The 8,112-nt window shown below is 35.6% G+C and overlaps 1 long non-coding RNA gene across 1 annotated transcript in view; it reads left to right on the top strand.

Annotated features, from left to right (window-relative positions):
• Positions 1-478: 478 nt before the first annotated feature.
• LOC118243634 (uncharacterized) overlaps positions 479-8,112 on the top strand; it is a 49,177-nt gene continuing 41,543 nt past the window's right edge. Inside the window, exon 1 of the long non-coding RNA XR_004777296.2 lies at positions 479-535. This is a non-coding gene — a long non-coding RNA (uncharacterized LOC118243634). The remainder of the gene's footprint in view (positions 536-8,112) is intronic.

Raw genomic sequence — 8,112 nt, 5'->3', positions numbered from 1 at the left:
TCCTACCTGACCACACAGGTATAGGCAGAAGCACTGTTTCTAAAACCTTACAGAATCTAACATGTGGATTCAAGTGCAACTGAAGCTTGAGTATAGAAATCTTGTAAGAATAGACTTTTTACTTGTCTGGACTTAAAAATAGATGTTCTTTAATTACTTTTACTTCCTTTTCTTTATTTTAAGTTTCCAACAAATGGTGAATTGTAGATATGATAATATTATTCTCCTTAGAAAATGATTGTTATAATCATAGAAATAGGGATGTGGCTATTCTTATGAAACTGTCTCCTTAGGATAGAGGGGGAAAAAAAGATGGGCTGACTCAGAACTTGTCATCAGTTTTAGTGTGTTCCATTTTTATCTCAAAGAGGAACTCTTGTTAAATCGTAGGGTTAAATACAATAACCGGAAAACTGTGACTGCAATTTGAAACCCAAAAGGAGAAGCTGGAAGTCTGAAAAGAGAAAGAAAAAGACAGAGAGGTCTTAAATTGAGGAAAAAAAAATGCTAAAAATTCATAGACATCATTCAAACAGTGAGTCAAAAAATATCTTATTCAAGTGTGCATGTGTGTATCTGTGTATCTGTGTTTATTTATACAATTAGTGTTATTACTACTAAACTGTTGTTATAATGGCTGAGTTAAGTAAGTGGAAGGTTAATGTTACATATATTGAACATGGTGTACAAACATGCCTGCCTATCTGAGACACAAAGGACAAGCTGTTCAGAATAGTAAATGTCCTTTGTACACGTCCTTTATTCATGATCTGACTGGAGGCTCCTTGCATTGGGCTTAGTTAAGTCAAATGAACAGAAAATAAGATGCAACAAAAAAGTTAGTTAAACAATCAGAACAAAACAAAAGTAGCATGGGGGCGGGGGGAGGAGGGGTGACTGTGATAAGTAATGGAAACATTACCATTATGAAAGAAAACTATAACAGAGTTACACTGAGCATCTTGTCAGAAGCTATTGTGGGATAATACCATGCAATGCAGCTCTGCCAGTAAATGCTGGTTTGCCTGTTGGGCTGTCCCCGAGCCTGTCCGCATGGGGTGTCCAGGTGCCCACTGGCAGCCACGGAATCTCTCACTCCAGCTGCATCATGATGCATGGCTCCAAAATATTTTTTCCAGAAATTTGCTTTTGTGCAAAGATGACAGAAATATTCAGATATGGAGTTGTACTTGGAGAATTGCTTGCTCACGGTTAGGTGTTTCTAAAATGATTTTCTTAATGCAAATCTAGGACTTAGCTTTTAAAAAAGAAGCAGAGTTTGTAACTTTATTTAAAATATTTTTAAATTGCTTTCTGTAGCTGCCTTCATTTTAGTTTTGATTCATTCACTATATGCTATGATATATTTCAATGTAATTTTTTTCAGATACAATATTTTTAACACACAAAAAATTCCATTTTTGTGGTCAGGGCAGAATGCACATGAGTAAGAATGCCAATTTCCTTCATGTTTGATCTTTGCTTCCTTGATCATTTCTGTAATCTCTATCAATTTACCTCTCTGTGCCTCCACTTGTAGTGTTGACCTTGATGTTTTGTAATAGATGTCTCATATGGCCTTTGCTCTTTCCTGTTCTCTCCCTTAATTTCCATGGTTATACACATTGGTGGTTTTCTTCTTTTATAGCCTATTTATTTCCCTGTGATATGTTCTTTCCTTGGACTCCCATCTAATTAGAGTTGCACTGTCAACTTGAAAATCACATTTCCATCTGAAAATGTTGTGTCTTCTCTTGTTACAAGAAGCTCTTGAGATGACTCTAGCTAAAAGGGAGAGCAGATTTTTTTTTTTTTTTCTCATTCTGCTTAACTTGTGTAACATCCCAGCATTATCTGTGTGTCTGGTATTTCTGTCACCTAAGAAGGTCCTGCCACTATCTGTTTGGGAAGGAGGAGAGGAATGACCCCTTTGTCCTCCTTTCATTTCCCCTGTGGCCTTTCAGGAACACGTGATTCAGGAGCTAGTCAGGACTGAATGAAAGAAGCTGTATTACAAGGCTACATTAAAGGGAAATTTAACTCAAGACCTCTTGCTGCCCCAGTTGTTAGGACCAGGATGTGTGTGGGCAATTTTGAGAAGTTTCTATTAAAGCTGTCATGGCTTCTGAAAATGTATCTACCTTTGTTCTTTATTTTTTCCTGCTCTGCAATTCAATACTAATCACAGAACAAATGCAACCCTTTCAAATAAAACAGGTATTTAATACAGAAAAGTTCTTTTTGATTCTGAGTATCCTCCATTAAAAGAGAAATTACTCCTGATACACTGAAGCTGTGTATTGTGGAATAGTGCTTGTTTGTTGGTTTGTGTTTAAATTCAGATTTTGAAACCTTATCCAAGACAATTTTATATTAGTATAGTCATCTTTTATTGAGTTCAGCAGATAACATTATGTGTGAGATACTTGAAACCTATTTGAAAAAAGACACTGAAAACTGTAGCAATAGTACTGTCTCTCTCTTATTATGAATATGGAGATATTTATGTGTGACTACAAGACAGAGAGAGGAAATACAGAACAGATCTAGGAAATGTGGAGGTGATTTATATTTGGTAGTAAGTTATGGCACTTATAAATTAGGAGGCTGGAAAGATGGATCACAGTAACACCACAGTTGATAAAAGCATATAAGTGATCTACCCAAGTTCACAATGCTGTCTCTTTTCTCTCTTTTCTCTTTTCCCTTTTCCCTCTTCCCTTTTCCCTTTTCTCTTTTCTCTTCTTTTTTTTTTTTTCCCTAGTAATTTTTTACAGTATTGCTGGTGGTGAATACAGATTTAATTGTTGTAACACTTAACATCACTTTGCAAGGTAAGACAGGGAAGAAGTACAGATTTAGGGGGTCATCTGTATATGAAAGGAAGAATAAATCTTCTAATGAACTTCTAGGTTTTCTTCAGATTATTTTTTTAACCATTTTTGACTGTCTTGCCAAGAGGCTCAGACATGCCTTTTCTTTTTTTTACTTAAATCTAGTGAATTTTTTGAATTTTACATAATGGGGCAAAGGGGTTTCTGAAATCCTAGTACACTAGAAAACCTGTAGTGCACAGACATCTTATACACTGGGTTATGGCACAAAAGGGGAAATTCTCCACACTAGTATTATGAATTAAATTGCCTACATTTTCAGTCGTCATTTAGTCAAGTTAGGCCATGTTTATTAATATTTTCTGATTAACTGCAGCTACTGTTTTTGGCAAAAGACCCTTTACCAAAGTAACTTGCAACCTTGCCCCCAGTATATATAGATTGTTCTGTGCCTTATGGTGAAAGAATAAATGCTGTCTGGCCACATGTCAGTGCTTTCTAGGTGTATTAAACTCTGTATTGAAAAATATGATAACAAATGGACATAAATTTACTAAGATCTGGAAAGCAATGTCTTCCTCAGCATGGGGGTGAATTCCTTATTAAAGGTACTTCGTCAGGGTTAGATGTATGTTTACCAGAGAGGGTTATCAGTGCTTCTCCTCATGCGTTGTCACAGCCCTTGGGCATTAGGTCAGGCTGGTATTGCCTAGCATTATTTTGGTTCCTATTCTGGAAGAACTGTGTCATTATATTTTTATTTAAAAAAAAAAATCTTTCATTTTTCGTTTAAACACATTAAACCTGAAATCTAGCATCCAGATCAAAATAATAATTTGGTAAATTTTTTATCCTGCATCCAACTCTTTTTTGAGTTGGGAACCACCTGTAGTTCCCTTTTGCTTAGAGTTCTAGTTTCAGTTGTGCTGTTGAGGAATCTGTATTAGTGCAATGAGCAAGAGCCTCTCAGGCTAGGAAGCATTTCTGCTGCTGCAGTTAGCACTTCTGTAGCATCACCTGTGACAATATGCTGCTGCTGCCCTGAAGGGATGCCAGTTTCAGGTGAGTAACTTTCTTACACACACAAAAAAAGAAAAGTCTTTCAGTGAAGAATATGTGATCATTTCCATTGAGGAATACTAACTATAGTTTTATTTTGCAAATTCAGTAATATGTATTACCAGACATACTGCTTAGGGCATAGAGTAATCCCTCTAATATCTTCCACAACGTACTGTATCTAGTAATAAATGTTTATGACACAACACTAATTGAGCACAAGTTTCACTGCAATGAAGGGGGTTATGGACGCTACGAAGAAGAGAAAAGATTTTAGTTTTTTCATCCTTAAGATGAATGGAAAGACCAGGTACCCATATGACTAGGAAACGGAGACATTTTATAGTACTTTATAGAAGAATTTATACAAACATCATATTTTAATACATTAATTTTTTCCACATAAATATTTCAGCTGTTCCTCTCTGAATAAAGTTGAATAAAAGATATTCAGTTAGCTTAGATTAGCTACTGGGAAAAATAGACTTGGATTTTTAACTCCTAGAAATTGTAATGGTAGCTGAAGAGCTTATGTAAAATGTCAAAATTAGGAAATACATCTTTCTACATTCTAAAAGTTCCTAAAATTTTGTTCTAGAGATCAAAAGAAAATAATTTTATTCCTGACAAATTTTCAGTGAGAGCACACTGTTGTTCTCCACAGTCCTGATGGTACTTGACTTTCTGCTACTTCTTGGAAAGGATTTAAAAAAGCAAATATTTTGCTACCTGTCTGAAAATGTCTCTGGGACAGATCTTTGGTATAACTCCAGAACCACTACTTCCTGCTGCTAATGGGAAATGATATTTTGAGGATGTTAAGGATACCTATTATTTAAGATTCCAATGAAACACCATTGAACACTAGTGTTAAAATCTGATTTTCTTTGGCTCACTGATAAGATGTATGTACAAGAATTCAGGCATGTGATAGCTATGAAATAAAACAACTGGGTATATAATGAATAAGTTATTTGTGCCTTTAATGGAAAGACTGTCTGAACAAACAGCATACCATTTCCTTAATGAAGCTCACAATCAAAGTGTCTTAGTGGATATTCACCTGCTTTTAGATGTCCAGGGAGCAGCAAAAATCACTTATTCCATCTTCAGTTGCCAAAGAGCTCATGCCCTTTCTGTCTGAGTCCTTCACAATAGTTATCCATGGCTTGTTGTTTCCAAGTTAAATTGCACTGAGCATCTTTTAAAGTTCATTTTCACTTTTCAGTTCAGCAGCATTGTAGGCACAGAGCATATTATCATGTGTTAGATTTTATGTACTGTTTCCATTTTCAATGTAGGTTCCTTGTTCCAGTCTCTTCTTGGATCTTTCAGATCTGCCTCTATTGTCATGCTCTGCCATTTTAAGTGAGGCATTTGAGATAACCCCCTGTATGTATTTTGGCAGTTGGAAGCAAGACAGTTTCAATGGCAGGGTATAATTCCGTATTTTCTTCCAGTTTTGATCGATGAAGATTATTGTCCTGCAGAACACATAACTCAGCCTATTAAAAGTATTTTGAAGTTACTTTCAGGGTGCACTTGAAGAGATAGTGAGGTATGAAGGCAGTACTGTGATTTTGTCCTTCAGACCAATTAAGTGAAATTTAAATCAGTGGAAATCACTAGCATTTAGTTTCTCCCTACCGGGGGAACTTCAGAATTAAGAAGACTTGCATAAGGGTCAATTTTGTCCGTATGAGTATAAAGCAACTTCGGTGAACTCATTGATTCTTCTTATTGAAGAAGAAGAAAAAAAAAAAAAAAGGTCATTTTCTGACTATGCATCTTAGCATTTTTAATATGAGCCACCAGGCATGTATTCAGTGGAAAACAGATGCATATGCACATACTCAGTGGCATGCATTCAGTCTTTCCATTTCTCACACTAACGTAGGAAGAAATAATGTGCTAGCTATTTCTAGAATGCCTGTTACCTTAATGGGTGAGATATAACAAAGTAGAGTCTTCTTTCTCTTCCATTTTGCAAGAAAATTAGTTTTGACTATTGCATTATATGAACCTGCACGATGAAAAATTAGGTTAAAAAGACTTCACAGCTTTTCCACCCCATGTTATGACAGGAACAATTCCTTGTAAATCTCATTATGATAATCAAATCCTATTACCTTATACTGGGAAAAAAAAAAAAAAAAAGAAGCATTTACATGCAAGTCAACTTTAGTGATTGGCATCTTTATGATACCTAGCTGCTCTTCATGCTTCTCTTATGAGAATTGAATTAGGTGACCTGGAAGTTCAGAGTAAATGTTTAAGCTTTACTAGTCCTTGAAAAGTGGAAAGATGGAGAAGATGTTGCTATACTTGTTAGTGAAACTACTCAGAAATTGAATTACAGATGCTTTCAGGGTCACATCCCATCTTTATGTAATTTGCAGAAGCAAGTTATCTCACTGACCCTCAAGCCTTCTATACAACTACTTCCTTGCTTAATAAAAACAACTAGATCATCTACTTTGACAAGCCAAAACTGGGAGTCAATTTTTAAAGCCCAAATCCAACAAGCTATTAAATATCACTTGCTCAGTATTGCACTCTCTCACCTCCTTCTGCAGCTGAAGGCACTCAGTACCACACTGGATGATGCTCTGTAGCTTGTATGCAATGTGTGCAGTGACTTCATGTTTTTGTTCTATTTTAAAGTCGTCAACTGTCTCTGAAATCTTCAAAATGCAAAAATCACTTTTAAAGGCTTTATTTATTTCCCAGTTTCTTTGTTACCCTTTCCTTACTCCCTGGCTTTGAAGAGGTTTTAGCTAACATTCTGGAAGAGATAGATAACATGGATGCTACAGCCTGCATTTGAACTCTGTTACTAGGCTGTAAATGTTGTCTACGCTACAGGTTCATACTGATACAGCTGTGCTACCAATGCACACATAGTGGATGTAAAGTGTGCTGATAAAAGCATTTTGCTGTTGATGTAGATACACTATTTCCTTGAAAGGCATGAAGTAAATAGATAAAAACATTCTTTTTCAGGATATTTCCTTACCAACACACAGAAACTTACAAGTGGTCTTCTGTCTGTTTAGCTGTAGCTTTACAGAGTTGTGCTTATTGGTTTGTTACTTCATTCAACAAATTGTTTAAGCAAACTGTTTAGCTGAACTTCTAGGTATTTAATGTTACTGAAAGTGTTGTTAAGAAAATGGGAAACATGAAGGGCAATATTAATAAGGTGTGCAGAGAAAATGTCAAAACAAGTATTACACTGGTTACAATAAGGCTTTTAATAGAAGAATCCCTTAATAACTTAAATTTAGAATAGTTATATGTCAGAAAGTTAAATAGTGTTAGTGATGTCTGGGTTACCTGGGTCCTTCATTTCCAACACTTGCAAGATAGAAGTAATCTGTCTTGTTCAGGGAGGTGGTGGAGTCACTGTCCCCGGGGAAGGAAAGATTGGACATGGTGCTTAGGGGCATGGTTTAGTGGGTGTTGGTGGTGGTAGGGGGATGTTTGGACCAGATCATCCTGGAGGTCTTTTCCAACCGTTATGATTCTATGATAATCTCTTAATCTTCTGTGTGAGTCTGAAGACTCTCATTTTAATGCTGTACTACATTTTCACCTACATTTTCTTAACTTTCTGAATCTCCTCGCTAATCTATTCTGTGTTTCTTAGGTGGCAAAGATGTCCCTTGAACCTTATGTACAGCAAATGCTTTGATAAAGCATTTTTTTTGTATATAAAGAACACGATTTCCCAGGGTATGCAACTTTAATTGTGAATAACTACTGTAGCAGTAAAATTGCTAAATCAGTGGAAAGCTTAAACTAGATAATATCTCTTATCACTATGTAATGTTAGGAGGAAAATGGTAGCAGAAATAAGTAATACGACTTAGTACAAATTGTAAAAATTAGGATTCTTTGCTTAAATTTATACGTTTCAAAAACAAAGTGTTCTATACAGATCTATTCTTTACAAAATGTTCATAGAAACACATCAAGTGGACATTTTTGAAATAAGAGGCAAATAAGATCAAACTTTTCTCTGAATATTTTTTTTTTTTGTGGAAGCTTCTGTACAACTTTCTATTTGCAGATAATTGAAAAATCACACTTGGTATGTGGGATTGAAATATTGTCTCATTATCTTCAGTGCTGAAGTTCAGCATAGCAATTTTGTGCCTTTGGTGTGGTTCTGACTGTAATATGTTCCTATCAGTCTCTTGATCCTCTCCTGTGTTCT

Source organism: Cygnus atratus, chromosome 8 (genome assembly GCF_013377495.2).
Source record: "Cygnus atratus isolate AKBS03 ecotype Queensland, Australia chromosome 8, CAtr_DNAZoo_HiC_assembly, whole genome shotgun sequence".
In the NCBI taxonomy this organism is placed as follows: Eukaryota; Metazoa; Chordata; class Aves; order Anseriformes; family Anatidae; genus Cygnus; species Cygnus atratus.
Note: the sequence above shows the minus strand (reverse complement) of the source record. Positions and strands in the feature narration are given on the sequence as shown.